Below are 16,970 nucleotides of genomic sequence, written 5' to 3'. Positions count from 1 at the left end.
TAGAAAACAAGCAAAAAAAAAACAAAGCAACATACTAAACACAACACCATCGCATTAATCTAGCTAAGTGTAAACAGCAGTAAATACTAAATATTGAATGTTGTTGTGCAGCACACAGGACAGACAGCGCACAATGTGCTTTGAAATAGCAGCCAAGAAAGGTGTGATTTAAGTCTACGAACAGTGAACACCCGTGTGCACACCTGTGTGGATCGGCGCGCTTGTATTCAAATGGTTTCCCCATGTAATGGTCTGCAAGAGGATGTAGAGAGCCATAGCCCCGCCCCCAGGGCATGAAGCAGGCATGGAGGAGATCCAGGCCCCAGACATCCAGAGGCCCCAGAGTGCAAGAGCCCAAGGAGGACCACCAGAGGGGCATCCGTGCCATCTTCATGGGAAGGGCTGTGGATCCCCAGACGAGGGGTCACCCAGTAGCCACTGGGCAGAAGCTAGAGGGGGCTGCACCGGCGTGCCCGCCGGCTCCGCCGGCAGCCAGTTGTGCCAGGGTGAACCGAGCCGCAGGCACAGAGGCCGGAGGCCCGAGGGCCCCCCGCGCCCCGGAAGAGGTCTGACCGAGCAGCAGGCACCAGGCCAACTTTTCAACTTTTCTTCTGACGATGCTGTTTGTGTTGAGTGCTCAGTGGATCTGCGCTCGACTACTCCGCCTAGGCTGCACTGTCGAGCGCAGATCCACTGAGCGCAGCACAAGCTAGCAAGACAGAAGCTAAGCTCGTTGCAAGATGGCAAATTGAACCTCCCCCACCCTCATTCAGATCTGGCGTTTGGAACTATTTTGGTTTTCATGTGACGTATGACCCTGAAGGTAAGCGCGTCATGGACTAAAGTAAAACAGTATGTCGGATGTGCCAGCAATGCTCAATTACATTGGTGGGAACTAGTGTGTTAGCACAGTTAGCTCGTTAACGTGTTGGCCGTCCAGCCCAACGCACGGGGCGATCCGCGGTAGCTCGTTAACGGAGATTTGCCGTGTTGTGGCGTTAACGTCATTTCAGATTAACGCTGACAGCACTAGTGGGAACACAACGAATATGACTGCACATTTACTCCGACATCATCCTCGTGCAAAGACAAGTGGAAGCAGACAAAAACAACAAGCACGCATGCTACAAACTTTACCCGAGTCATTTAGACAGCCGTTAGCACATGATTCTCCTTATGGGGACCTGATATGTTTAATATGCTGCTGAGAATATAGCCCAGAAGAAGCGTATAGTAGAGCTTTTATTTTGGAAAGAGACATTTCTCTGTAATAAACTCTCTTTTCCAAAGATGAGGGATTTCTCCATCAGATACATTTATTTTATTACTTTGTTGTTTCAGCAACATTAAATTTAAAAACTGTACTTTTGAGTTAAAATATATATTTATAATTTTAATAAATGACAAATTAAAAAGGCATAAACATTTTTTTTTGTATCGAAAAAATATCGAACCGTGAATTTTGTGTATCGTTGCACCCGTAGTATATATACTATATATATACGTAGTATATATAGACCCTTTTCTCTGCCGGAAAAGGGTGGAATGCCCACTCCGGGTAGGGGATGAGTTCCTGCCCCAAGTGGAGGAGTTGAAGTATCTCGGGGTCTTGTTCGCGAGTGATGGGAGAAGGGAGCCGGAGATCAACAGACGGATTGGGTTCGACTACTCCGCCTAGGCTGCACTGTCGAGCGCAGATCCACTGAGCGCAGCGCAAGCTAGCAAGACAGAAGCTAAGCTCCTTGAAATTGAACCTCCCCCACCCTCATTCAGATCTGGCCTTTGGAACTATTTTGGTCTTCATGTGAAGTATGACCCTGAAGGTAAGCGCGTCATGGACTAAAGTAAAACAGTATGTTGGATGTGCCAGCAATGCTCAATTACATTGGTGGGCACTACTGCCTTAGCGCAGTTAGCTGTTAACGTGTTGACACGATCAACACGTTAACATCCGTAGGTCATTAACGGAGATTTGCCGTGTTGTGGCGTTAACGTCATTTCAGATTAACGCTGACAGCGCTAGTGGGAACACAACGAATATGACTGCACATTTACTCCGACATCATCCTAGTGCAAAGACAAGTGGAAGCAGACAAAAACAACAAGCACACATGCTACAAACTTTACCCGAGTCATTTAGACAGCCGTTAGCACATGATTCTCCTTATGGGGACCTGATATGTTTAATATGCTGCTGAGAATATAGCCCAGAAGAAGCGTATAGTAGAGCTTTTATTTTGGAAAGAGACATTTCTCTAAACTCTCTTTTCCAAAGATGAGAGATTTCTCCATCAGATAGATTTATTTTTTATTACTTTGTTGTTTCAGCAACATTAAATTTAAAAACTGTACTTTTGAGTTAAAATATATATTTATAATTTTAATAAATGACAAATTAAAAAAGCATGAACATTTTTTTGTATCGAAAAAATATCGAACCGTGACACCAAAGTATCGAACCAAACCGTGAATTTTGTGTATCGTTGCACCCCTATTATTTACCCATGCTTATTAGCACAGAGGAGCATAGCTGATGCTATAGCAGTGGGACGGAAAATAGTTGGGCATTTTAAACATTCCACCTTAGCCTACTCCCGCCTCGAGGACATTCAGGGACAGCTCAACCAGCCAATAAAGAGACTGCAGCAGGACGTACAGACGCGCTAGAACAGCACGTATTACATGCTCCAGTCCCTCATTGAGCAAAAGCGAGTGCTGGGCGTGTCCGAGCACGAACTCCCTGACTATCTCACCAATGGGCTCTTATGGAGACGACTGTTGCCATCCTCGCCCCCTTTGAGGAACTAACTAAAAAAGTGAGCAGCTACGACGCACTAGCCTGATGTCATCCCAGCTGTGACTGTGCTAGTGAGACTTCTAAACAGAGAACCAGACGAACAAATTTAAAATTAAATTTTGTTTTTTTATAATTATTTATTCTGTAATATGTTGCATACAACATGCTTTTCATTTTAAATAAATGTTCTTAATTCCAAACCAGTCCTTTGTTTGTTTTTTGTTAAATTATAGGACTAAAGCTGTTACCTGTAAATTTAAGTCATGTTTTTACTACTCGGTATCGGCGAGTACTGAAATGCAAGTACTCGTACTCGTTTATAAAAAAGTGGTATTGGTGCATCCCTACTCTATGGTGTTGAGCTTCTGATGTCTTGTCTACTTTCTGAGTGGTTGCATTGTAAATGTACTAATAATGAACTGGAATCTGAAGACTGGTCTTAATGGTCTTGTGTCTTCAACTGTCTGGACAGCTGATAATGTCATAACCATTTCTCCTGTGTGTCCTAAATCTATAATTTATCCTTTTCCTACTAACCTCTGGTAGCTACTCCGACTCTATTAAATATGTTCTTAGATGTATGTGTTTCTGTACTGTATGTGAATTTAAAGTAAACTCCTCATCCACATTTCTCCTTTCCAAGTGAAGTCTACTGTAACATCTGGAGGTATCCACAGCTGTATTACTGTAATGGTGCTGTCTGACTTATATTGACCTGGTCTATTCTGTCAGATAACCACAAACAGAGACAGAGACGGCTCAAACGTTTTGCAGTGTTTATTATTTAGTCAACCAGTGAATTTGTGACAAGGAGTTGCTAACGAAGTAGGCGTGAGTCATTTGGGGGGGGGGGGGGGGTGTGAACAGGGATTTAGCAGGTTGCGACGGGAACGGAGCGGTTGCGTCTGGGAAACAAAAAGAGAACAGGGTTAGGAAGGCGGCAGGTGCGGGGTATGCTAGCAGATGTGGAACTGACTGATAGCGCTTACTGGTGATCGGCGTGAATCTCGCTTTGAGGGAGAGGCGGTGGTAGTCCAGGGGAGTAATTCAATTCAATTCAATTTAATTTATATAGCGCCAAATCACAACAAATGTCGCCTCAAGGCGCTTCATAGATACAGAGAAAAGCCCAACAATCATATGACCCCCTATGAGCAAGCACTTTGGCGACAGTGGGAAGGAAAAACTCCCTTTTAACAGGAAGAAACCTCCGGCAGAACCAGGCTCAGGGAGGGGCGGCCATCTGCTGCGACCGGTTGGGGTGAGAGAAGGAAGACAGGATAAAAGACATGCTGTGGAAGAGAGACAGAGGTTAATAACAGATATGATTCAATACAGAGAGGTCTGTTAACACATAGTGAGTGAGAAAGGTGACTGGAAAGGAAAAACTCAATGCATCATGGGTATCCCCCGGCAGCCTACATCTATTGCAGCATAACTAAGGGAGGATTCAGGGTCACCTGGTCCAGCCCTAACTATATGCTTTAGCAAAAAGGAAAGTTTGAAGCCTAATCTTAAAAGTAGAGATAGTGTCTGTCTCCTGAATCCAAACTGGAAGCTGGTTCCACAGAAGAGGGGCCTGAAAACTGAAGGCTCTCCCTCCCATTCTACTTTTAAATACTCTAGGAACAACAAGTAGGCCTGCAGAGCGGGAGCGAAGTGCTCTAATAGGGTAATATGGTACTACAAGGTCATTAAGATAAGATGGGGCCTGATTATTTAAGACCTTGTATGTGAGGAGCAGGATTTTGAATTCAATTCTGGATTTAACAGGAAGCCAAAACAGGAGAAATATGCTCTCGCTTTCTAGTCCCTGTCAGCACTCTTGCTGCAGCATTTTGGATTAACTGAAGGCTTTTCAGTGAGTTTTTTGGACATCCTGATAATAATGAATTGCAGTAGTCCAGCCTGGAAGTAATAAATGCATGAACTAGTTTTTCAGCATCACTCTGAGACAGGATATTTCTAATTTTAGAGATGTTGCGCAAATGGAAGAACGCAGTCTTACATATTTGTTTAATATGTGCGTTGAAGGACATATCCTGGTCAAAAATGACTCCAAGGTTCCTCACAGCGTTACTGGAGGCCAAGGTAATGCCATCCAGAGTAAGAATCTGCTTAGATACCATATTTCTAAGATTTTCAGCGCCGAGTACAATGACCTCAGTTTTATCTGAGTTAAGAAGCAGACCTGAGTACCGCTGTGTCCAAGGTGGTGAGTGAGGCTGGAGGGCAGGCAGGTGAGGGTCCTCGTATTCCTTATAAATATGAAGATAATCCAAGGCAAGCTGGGGTTGAGGGTGATGACAACGAAGGTCCAGGAAATCTGAAGCACATGAAACCAAGGATAACAATGAAAAGCTGGCAAGAGCGTAAAAAGCCGCAGAGTCAATACCAACGTGAGGTCGTTGACGAACTGGCGGTGAAGGAGAGTCTGAGGGGGCCTTAAATCCTCAACCTGATTGCCCTGAATCAGTCTCAGGTGTGCAGGACTGCAGCAGGGAGACGGCTCCACCCCGGGGTGGAGACCAAGGAACTCAGGTGCCTGATAGCACTTTCCAGTCGAGTCTCCAGATCCTGACATATTCTCAGTTTTCCGAGTCACAATCCAACCAAAACTCCTCACATCCTTTGCTTCCTTCTGCCAGCTCGGTCGAACTGTTTCCTAAGTTGGATGATCCGTCACTGATGTAAATTTGCCCAGTAGGTTAGCTGTTACAACAACAACAACAAACTTTATTTATAGAACAACAAACCAGCGGTATACCAAAGTGCTTAACATAAGAGACAGAGAAGTAACACGAGTATTATAAGGCCTTAGCAAAGTATTAAATATACTCACAGGTCAATGCCACTAATACACAGGGGTAATATAAAATGCATATCAAAATAAAAACATAATAAAAGCACAAGCCATAAAAAAAAATATGTATAAGGAAAAATAGAGTAAGTCTAAAAGTCAGGTGCGAGCATTAACAAGCAGGAAAGGCGAGATTAAACAAATAGGTTTTTAACCGTGATTTAAAAGATTGGATGGAATCAGACGCCCGGATCACAATCGGAAGGTTATTCCACAACTCTGGTGCAGCCAGGGCAAACGCCCGGTCACCTCTAGACTTCAGCCGAGATCTAGGCTGCACCAAGAGTAACTGAGTAGATGATCTTAATGCTCTGGCAGGAACATACGATTTAAGGAGTGCCTTAAGGTAGCTCGGTGCTGTGTTGTTGGTAATTTTAAAAGTAAGCAGCAGTATTTTAAATTGGATGCGGTATTTTATGGGTAGCCAATGCAGGTCAGCTAGAAGAGGAGTAATACAGAATGAAGACCAAAATAAAGTTAGTTGCAGTAATCCAGCCTTGAGGTCACAAAGGCGTGGATGAGCTTTTCCAGGTCCTTATGCAGAACATACTGCCTAGCCTTAGAGATGAGACGGAGTTGGTAGAAACTAGATCTAACTACAGCAGACACTTGTTTATCGAGTTTGAATGAGCTGTCAAGCAACACGCCCAGATTGCTAACAGTGTCAGAAAGGGAGCTGGTAAGGGAACTAAAGGCATCACGAAGTTGGCCACGAGGAACGTTGCTGCTAAATACCACAATTTCAGTTTTCTTATCATTTAGGATAAGAGAGTTTGCTAGGAGCCATTCTTTGACCTCGCGCATGCACTCTTGGAAACAGTGCAAGGACAAAGCAATATCATCATTTAGTTCAAAGTAGATCTGTATATCGTCAGCATAGCAGTGGAAAGCGGTGCGGTATTTCTCAAAGATTGCACTTAGAGGGAGCATATACAGTGAGAAAAGAATAGGGCCTAACACAGATCCTTGAGGCACGCCGCAGCAGACAGGTGCAGCGGAGGAAGAGCAAGTGCCCAGGGTAACAGAGAAGGACCTATTGGAGAGGTATGATTTAAACCAATCAAGGGCAACACCTTTAATGCCTACAGTATGCTCAAGCCTCGCTAATAAGATGTTGTGATCTACCATATCGAAGGCCGAGGATAAATCCAATAAAACTAGGACCGCAGAGCGTCCATTATCAGCAATTAGAAGAAGATCGTTGAGGACTCTAAGCAACGCTGTTTCGGTGCTATGATGTGGTTTGAAGGCAGACTGGAATTTATCATTAATGTCGTTCTCATCCAGGTACGACTGGAGTTGTAGAAGAACTGTCTTCTCGAGGATTTTGGACAGGAACGGGAGCTTAGAGATCGGCCTGTAATTCACATAATCATTATAATCAAGGTTCCTATTTTAAGAACAGGCTGAACTATAGCATGTTTAAAAGCTGACGGGACGCAGCCAGAGAGTAAGGAAGAATTCAATAGCGATAAGATACTGGGTCCAATTACATCGAAGCAGTCCATAACTATACGAGATGGGAGGGTATCATGTATAGGATTAGTATTGTTCAGTTGTTCAACTAAACGCTTAAGAGTAAGAAGTGACATGGGCTCAAACTGATGGAAAGTAGACGAACAGTCAGGGGTAAAAACAGGGAAGGGAAACAGGGAAACAGGGAACAAACATTAAAGGAAGTGAAGACTTAAAAGATGAAACTTTATCTAAAAAGTGATTTAAAAATTGTTCACAAAGAGCCGGAGAGCACACCAGCGGCATAACAGGGCAGGGATTGACCACAGAATTAAAATTTTTAAATAGTGTTTGGGGGTTGTGACCATTGGCTAGGATAATTTTTGATAGAAAAGCTGCTTTGGCCATTTTGGCAGCAGTTTGGAATTTCGAGCGGCTGGTACGTAGGATTTCATAAGATACCTGGAGTTTATCTTTTCTCCACCTCCTCTCATCGCGTCGACACATGTCGTAAGGCACGTGTAGAGTCGTTTAACCAACACTGAGAATAAGTTCTAGGGCGCTTCATTTTAATAGGTGCAACAGTGTCAAGGATAGAGGAGCATATGGTTAACAAGGTGTTGGCAAAGTCCTCAACCATATGAGAGGTAAAACAATCAAACGTAGTGGGTGCAGAATTCAAAAAAGAAGCAGAACAGTTTCAGCATTAACTGTACGCATAGGGCGAAGGAGGGCCTTAAGGTGCAATTCAGTATTACCTAAGTCAACATCAAAGATGACCGGGGAGTGGTCAGAGAACCCAGCATTGTTTATATCCTTGATGCAGATGTCCAAGCCATATGAGAAGACCAGGTCAAGGGTATGGCCTTTAGCATGGGTTGGTTCATTTACCCACTGAGTGAGGTTAAAAGTGTCTGTTAATGCAAGAAAGTCTTTAGCTAATGGGTCGTTCTTACAGCAGACATGTATATTAAAATCGCCAGTAATAAGAACACAGCCATATTTAAAAAGAACAGATCCTAAAAAGTCAGCGAATTCAGAGATGAAAGTCTTGTTGTATTTAGGCAGATGATAGACCACAACACACAGAGTAGTCAAAGAGCCAGTCATCTCCAGTAGCTGTGCTTCAAAGCTAGGGTAGGTAGGGGAGGGTAGCTGCCGAACTTTATGTTTGCTTTTAAAAACCGAAGCTAAGCCACCACCTCTGCCAGTGAGCCTCGGCGAGCTAAAAAAGACACAGTCTGGAGGGAGAAGCTCAGAGAAGGGGATGAACTCACTGGGAGAAATCCACGTCTCCGTCAGGAGTAAAACGTCCAGTCCTGCGGCAAGGAAAAAGTCATTTAAAAGAAAAGCCTTGTTCGCCAGCGACCTGACATTAAATAAAGCCATCTGTGTCCGAGGAGGTAGGTCACCAGCAGTGGCACGTCGCAGGACGCTGAGGTTGTTGTGATGGACGCCACGACCGGAGGACCTTATCCAGGACCGAACAGGGAGTCACTGGAAGGGCTGGGTAGGTTTGAAAACCAGCGGGGCAGATCCACCGATGACTCAGCAGTTTAGCATCAGGGCGGCCTCTGAAGGAGTGGATGAAGCGTAGAATATCTCGGCTTGCAAATGGATAATCCGTAACCTTGGCTTTGAGGTAGGCCTTAAAACGGACGCGGAAACCACTCCTTTTACCCCGTTTCCTGTAACGTTTCCTGTGCAAGTTGGAGAGAGGTAGGCAGGATATACTGGTGAGGGAGTCTGGCCATAGAGGGGTCACCCAGGGTCCAACATGGATCCGGACGGTGGGAGTAAGAGAATCGGAGATTCAAAAGCATATGTCTGTCATAGGTTATTAGTGCACAGCCACCTAGTGAGCATAAAACCAAAAACAAAACAATAAGGAGTACTAAGCCAAGGCGCAGACGAGGACGAGGACGGCCTGCCATACACACCGGCGCCATCTTGTCCCCCCCCCCCAAAAAAAAGAAAAAAAAGTGCCATTTTTCAATGTAATGATGCTCTCTGTTGATAATGTTCTAACTGCACCTGTACAAAGTCTCGACACTCGGTACTGAGTATGATCAAACCTCTGTAAAGTATCTGCTGCTGAACTATCGTCCTGACTGAAAACTGCAAATAAACAAAAAAGTGTTGCAGCAGTGTTATTCAAAAAAGCAATGTGATATCACGTAGTCACTTCCAGTTAAAACCCTTGTGATGTTGAACACTTTCTCACATTTTTTCTGAATTTGTCCGTGTAAGCCTCTCATCAAACCAAATAATATGGTTTGTATGACTTTAGCTTAATGACCTTACCGGTTCTTTTTCTTGTGAAAAACATTGCCTTGGTCTTATCCACTGAAAATGTAAAGACCCACTCATGACTTGCTTCCTGCACCTTTCCAGTAATAAACTCTAGGTTCCTTCCTCTCGTCCACATGATGCCGTCATCTGCATAAAGAGAAACTCCCATTCCACTGTCTGTATTATGAAACACAACATTTATCATCGACTCCCTTGTGATGTTCCATTTTCTATCCTTACTATTTGCCTTCTGAAGAGGAAATCCTTCATCCACCTGTACATTCGGCCCGTGATACTCATCGTCCTCATTTTAATTAATAAGCCTTCTCTCTACATAGTATCATGTTGCTTTGTTGAACAACACTGCTGCAACACTGTTGTTTATTTGGGGTTTTCTAATTTCAAATTCCAAAACTGCATCCATAGAGTTTCTACCTCTCCTAAACCCATTTGATATTACAGTATATACCTCTTTTTTCTCCAGAGGGCCCCAGACCACAAGAGCCCAAAGAGGGCCACCGGAGGGGCAGCTGTGCCACCCTCCTTGAAAGAGCCGAGGAGAGCCCCAGACGAGGGGTCCCCAGCAGCCACAGTGCAGAAGCCACAGGAGGCTGCGGTGACGTGTGGAGTGTGGTGAGGGGAGATGGGCCCCACACCTGGGGGGGCCTGAGATGTTCCCAGAGAGTCTAAGACCCAACCTGACACATAGACACAAACGTCCCACCCTCATGCACACATATACAAATGCTCAGCACTCACCCGATGAACACTCACACTCCCCAAACATACTCTATACCCCCAGGTACAGGTACCATCGTGCCCCGAGGGGCATCCGCCCCTAGACCCAGGAGATGTTACCCTTTGCCAAGGGGTGGAGACAAGAAGACCGTCCCCGGTCCCACAGCAGCATCCCAGACCCTGACCAGATGGCCAACTCCTCCTCTCAACCTCCTGCCCCCAACAGCGAACAGAGAACGGGGGTGAGATGGTTGCTATACCTGTTTGGACTACAGTGATCCCTTCATGTGAACTGTTGAGTTCTTCTACTCTTCTCCCAAACAAACTTTCATCTTCTTACCTGTTACTGCTTCTTTCCCAACCTCCCCCATCAACAACTTCAGTCCATTCATCCAATTCCCTGTCATCATCTTCCTCTACCTCAGTGGCCATTCCACCCACGGCCCACGCTCCCTTTTTCCAGCGAGAAACTGGCTGACAACGTGTCACCTATGGCTGCTCCAAGGAAGATGTCCACATTTCAGCAGCTTATCCCTTCCACCAGTGAAGAGCTGCATGTGCGTTTCAGGTCCATATCCAGATATGACTAGGTGATGGAGCTCCAGAGGAAGCTGTTGGATCTGATATCAAAGCTGAGGAGCAGCAGGTAACAGACGAGTTCGTACTCCTGTCAAAGATAAAGCTGAAGCCTTGCCACACAGGCTGCTCAGAGGAGGCGCCCCACTGAGTCCACAGGTCTGAACTTCCAGACTTCTCTCAAGTCTCTGTGCATCTCTGCCCTCTGACCTGCTCCTCAAACATCTGTGCTGCTTTTCGAGCTCTAATAAGGTAAATGTCCAAAATAAAGTAACAGGAAACACTAGTTTGGACTGAAACTGAAGATTTATCAGGGTAAGTAATCCTGCCTCAATGAGGGACAGCTTTAGAAAGCAAGAAGCTGAAATCACAAAAGTATACTGATCAGCAGGTAAGTGCTGACAAGGTGCTAATTAGTAAACACAGTTTCTTTACTCATTCAGTGCTTCAAAGAGCCAGAACAAGGAGCTCTGTGTGGTGTCGGCATCTGAGTGCAATCCCAAAAACATTACATTAGAGGGTCACACAGCAGATGACCTGGTGAGGGAGCATGTTGTTAACTAACAAAACCCACCTAACAAGTCTGGATGCATGCTCACTCATCCAGGTAAGTTCAATTCAATTCAATTCAATTTTATTTATATAGCGCCAAAACACAACAAAAGTCGCCTCAAGGCGCTTCATAGATACAGAGAAAAACCCAACAATCATATGACCCCCTATGAGCAGCACTTTGGCGACAGTGGGAAGGAAAAACTCCCTTTTAACAGGAAGAAACCTCCAGCAGAACCAGGCTCAGGGAGGGGCGGGGCCATCTGCTCTGATTGGTTGGGGCGAGAGAAGGAAGACAGGATAAAGACATGCTGTGGAAGAGAGACAGAGATTAATAACAGATATGATTCAATGCAGAGAGGTCAGTTAACACATAGTGAGTGAAGAAGGTGACTGGAAAGGAAAAACTCAATGCATGCAGGTAAGTAAATCCCAGAGGTTGATCCTGTTCATCTGGACGTCTTCAGTGGGAGAAACGTTTCATCATCAGGTGACTTCTTCAGTCTCAGCTGACTGCAGGTTTCCAATTAAATAAACACAATGACTGAAACCAGCAGCACTGACTAACAATGGGCTGTGAGGTCAGTTTATGATCATTAATATGCAAATTGTCGCGACCATTGATCAACCACCATGAGTCCCATTCACAGAGAGTCGGGGAATGGCTGTAATCACAGCATGTAAGGAATTAAATTGCAGAAATGTAAAAAGGAACAACAGAAAGACTCATTTTGAGAACTATAATTCAGATACAACAGCATGACAACAGCACACTAACAACATCTATTCCCACAGCAGGACAGGATGTCTGCAGGTAAACCAGGACTTCTCATCTCTGGACAGTCTTCGTTCCACGTTCACGTGAATAACCTCATTGTCCTGTAGCGTCCTATGGGACTGCACTCAGACTGCTCTCAGTCCTTTTCCACTGTTTCCTGTTTTGTATACATTCTTCTAAACTGCACTCTTCTTCTGTCTATTTATTCCTGATGTCTTTAGTATTTATATATATTTTTACTCTGCACAGTTGGTGTGGAGCACCTATAATGTCACTGTGCATGTACAATGAGAATGACAATAAATTCTATTATTATTCATTTCATTTTCTGTGCCATTTACTGACTAAATAGAGCATATGAGCCCTGAGAAAGTGAGAGAGTCATTAGAAAGTGGATTTAAAGTGCCAAACAACTACTATAATCAGCCCATAATAACAAAAGCAGCCTCTAAGTGCTGCAGCAGAGCTTTAATGAGATGTTGTAAAACAGCCACTTGAGGTCAGTGTTGTTCTAAGTTGAGTTTTCTCTCATGTGGTCGTGTCCTGAAACTGAGGTCAACGCGTGCCAGTCCTCGGTGACCTCAGTGAGGAGGTGCCATATGCTGCTTCGGCTCCACAGGAGCCTGGAGCAAGATTGTAACATGATCCAAAGCTGTGACGCTCATGAAGGATGTCTCCCTGCAGCCGGGAGCAACATCAGTGTTTCTCTGTAAGAAACAGAGTAATACGAAACTTTAACATAAAAGAAGAATCCAGAAAGCTGCTGGGTAAAAACACCAAACGGTTCCAATCCAATCCAATTTTATTTATAAAGCACTTTAAAATACCCAGCACAGGAACAAAGTGCTGTACAGAAAATAAGTTAAAACAATAGAATAACAGAAAACAGCAAAATAAATAAATAAAACACATAAAACATAAAATTAAAACAGCCCTATATTAAAACAAAAACAAGATAAAACAGCATCGAATCACCTAAAAACAACTAAAATAAAAAATAAAAATAAAAAACCAACATCTCACATGGTGTCAAAGGCCTGGGTAAAGAGGTGGGTTTTCAAGATTCATCATCAAGGTTCAGGTTGATGTTAGAAAGAAGATTTCCAGTCAAATCTCTGACACTTGTCTTTGTTTGCATAACTCTGAGTGTGATGAGAATGACTCTGGCACCTGATTACAGGTATGTTGCGTTGCTTTGTTTATATCCAAAGCACCTCACAAAGCTTCATTAATTTCATTGTTGAAATGTAATTTCATTTCTATTTAATGATCCTACTCTCTGCTTCATCGAGGCTGGCAGAATCATCTCATTTTAAGTCAGACAGCTGTTTGTTTTTTGTCCAGAACGACGCATCTACAGGATGTAAGGCCGAGAACTTCAGAGACTCGAACCAACAAAATTTAAAATGCTTTGCATCCTTTTCTTTTCCTGACAAAATAGTTTAAATTGTCACTTAGTTGTCAATACTTCACATAAATTGTCATAATTTAAACAAGGTTTGCTTACATGTTTCTCAATAAAACATCTTTATTATTCCATAGGCAGTTTTTCCTTTAGCTGCTACCTGATAGTAGCAGAAATCATTTCTACTTTGCTGAAATCAGAACCTCAGGTCTCGCTGTCTCATTTCTGCTGAAGCTGAAGGATTCACACTGTGTCCTGCGTTTGTTTTCTGGCATCGCTGCTGAATGACAAATCTAAAATACTCTTAAAGCGTACAGAAACGTACGTGACTACTTCAGACTCAGGTGGGTGTGTTGATCTAATATTTTGTCAGGGACATTTTTTCTCCTCCCACATGGAAAATTGGTTAGAGTAGATACAAAGTGTCACAGAAGCTGGAAACATGCACACACTCACCATGGGCATGAATGTCGAGGACATTTTTAATATTTTCTTTGTTCTTGTTCTGGTGGAATCACAGACCTCTGATGACTTTAAGAAACAATCACTGAATGCACGAGTTTATTTTGGATTTTCTCTCATTCACACAGGCTCAAACATGTACATATACTCACTTAAATCTTTAATAAGTGATGCTGAAGGTTCTACAATATTCACTTCTTGGTGATGATCATGATTGAGTGCAGCTGGTAGCTTCTCTTTGTCTGACCAACACTCAGAGCACATCTCTTTCTGCACCATCAGCATCAAACACTACAGTGGAGCCAGTTTACACTGAAACACGAAGCACCTGCTCCAACTTTGGCACCTCAAGCTCAACGAAAACTTGCAGCTGCCCGACAGGCCGAACGCCCCGTGGAGGAGACAAACACTGAGCCAGTTCACAGAAAACTTTCTTCCAGTTGTCATAACGGACGCAGCTGGTTGATCCAACACGACAAGTGTCCAAAACACACATCACACATGCCAACACGTTCTCACTCCCAAAGCGTAACATTTTACGCTAGGCAAGGCAAGGCAAGTTTATTTGTATAGCACAATTCAACAACAAGGTGATTCAAAGTGCTTTACAGAGACATTAGAAACAAAAACAAATAAAAAGCATGATTTAAAATTGATTAAAACAAGCAAACTAACTAACTAATTAACAAACAAACAAACAAACAAACAAAACAGTATATAAAATCAAAACAGATAAAATCAGAACAGTAGATAAAATCAGTAGTTAAAATGTAAGTTTTGAGTGTGGATTTGGTGTTTTATTCAAATGCAGCTGAGAACAGGTGAGTCTTCAACCTGGATTTAAATAAACTGAGTGTTTCAGCTGATCTGAGGCTTTCTGGGAGTTTGTTCCAGATATAAGGAGCATAAAAGCTGAATGCGGCTTCTCCGTGTCTGGTTCTGACTCTGGGAACTGATAAAAGACCGGATCCAGATGACCTGAGGGATCTGGAAGGTTCATACTGGGTCAGGAGGTCACTGATGTATTTTGGTCCTAAACCATTCAGAGCTTTATAGACCAGCATCAGAACTTTAAAGTCTATCCTCTGACGGACAGGCAGCCAGTGTGAAGACCTCAGAGCTGGACTGATGTGGTTGTTTGGTCTTAGTGAGGACTCGAGCAGCAGAGCTCTGAATGAGCTGTAGTTGTCTGACTGATTTTTTAGGTAGACCTGTAAAGATGCTGTTACAGTAATCAAGCCTACTAAAGATGAATGCATGGACTAGTTTTTCCAGGTCCTGTTGAGACATCAGATCTTTTATCCTTGAAATATTCTTGAGGTGATAGTAAGCTGATTTTGTTATTGTCTTAATGTGTTTTTCTAAGTTTAGGTCTGCATCCATCACTACACCCAAATTTCTCACCTGGTTTGTGGTTTTTAGGTGTATAGACTGAAGTTCTCTGGTGACCTGTAATCGTTTTTCTTTGGCACCAAAGACTATTACCTCAGTTTTGTTTTTGTTTAGCTGGAGAAAATTGTGGCACAACCAGTCATTAATTTCCTCAATGCATTTACCAAGAGCCTGTACAGGGCCTCGGTCTCCTGGTGACATTGTGATATATATTTGTGTGTCATCTGCATAGCTGTGGTAGTTTATTTTGTTGTTCTTTATAATCTGTGCCAGTGGGAGCATGTAAATGTTAAACAGAAGGGGTCCCAGGATGGAACCTTGGGGAACTCCACATGTGATACTTGTCTGCTCAGATGTGAAGTTACCTGTTGATACAAAGTATTTCCTGTTTTCTAAGTATGTTTTGAACCAGTTTAGTACAGTTCCTGAAAGACCTGCCCAGTTCTCCAGTCGTTTGAGTAATATGTTGTGGTCGACTGTATCAAATGCTGCACTGATATCCAGTAAAACTAAGACTGACATTTTTCCACTGTCTGTATTCAGACATATGTCATTGAACACTTTGGTCAGAGCAGTTTCAGTGCTGTGGTTCTGTCTAAAACCTGACTGGAAGGCATCATAGCAGTTATTCTGTTTTAAGAAGTAATCGAGCTGTTGAGAAACTGCTTTTTCAATGATCTTACTTAAAAATGGGAGATTTGAGATCGGCCTGTAGTTGTTCATTTGCTACCGCTAGGTGACAAATCGTCAACATATTACGTTTTCGGCTACCCACCACGTTCCTAAATGACGACCTCGGAAAAATGAGGAAATATGAGAACCATATGGACTCAATCTACACATGTTCGCTCTTTTTCTTCAAATCGCTTAGAAACACGCTATTTAACATCATTAAAGTCCTGGTTAAGATCAGGAAAAAGGTTATGGTTAGGGCTAGGGATAAGGTTAGGTTTAGGGCTGGAATACAGGACTGGAACGTCTATTACCACGGGAGCGTCATTGCACTGGATTTCAGCCATAACCCGCCACGTACCATAAGAACGCAGAAGGCCTCCTTTTGCGTTCCCCAGGAACGCAGCGGGACGTGACAAAACGTCGGCATGTTACGCCTCAGGAGTGAGAACGCAGACTTCAACGGCACTGAAAACTTGCGTTCTGCATCTGGCTACGAATCGAATATTAGCAGGCGTGCATGTTTATATCTGAGCCCGTGTGCATATTTTTGATTGTTAAAATCCAAATTGAAAACAGGTCAAAGAGAGGATCAAAGGCACAACATGACCATGATGACTGTATGTAACCATAACTGTGCTGCATTATTTACAGCAGAGGGTGAGTACAACAGGTTTGTGGTTGTGGTAAAGCACGTCCAGCTGTAAATTCCTGTGGTGCTCAGAGACTTGTGTAATATTTTGGGATGTTTTTGTGGCGCTGCACCACAGACTTTGTGGTACTGTTACCAAATATTCGGCAACTGTAGCTCAAAGCAGGTCAAATCCTACAATCAGCATAACAAAGCAGATCCATTGAAGGGGGCGTGTGTGTAGACCGAGCACCTAAAGTGCTTTAAAGCTTGTAACAAGATTAGGAAACTGCTTCGAAATAAAGAATAACTTTCAAAATGCTGTAAATCGATTGCTTATTTCATGCCTGTGTGTTACAT

The sequence above is a fragment of the Neolamprologus multifasciatus genome, chromosome 22 (assembly GCF_963576455.1).
Source record: "Neolamprologus multifasciatus chromosome 22, fNeoMul1.2, whole genome shotgun sequence".
NCBI classification, from domain to species: domain Eukaryota; kingdom Metazoa; phylum Chordata; class Actinopteri; order Cichliformes; family Cichlidae; genus Neolamprologus; species Neolamprologus multifasciatus.
The sequence above is the reverse complement of the archived record's forward strand: the minus strand, read 5'-3'. Positions refer to the sequence as shown.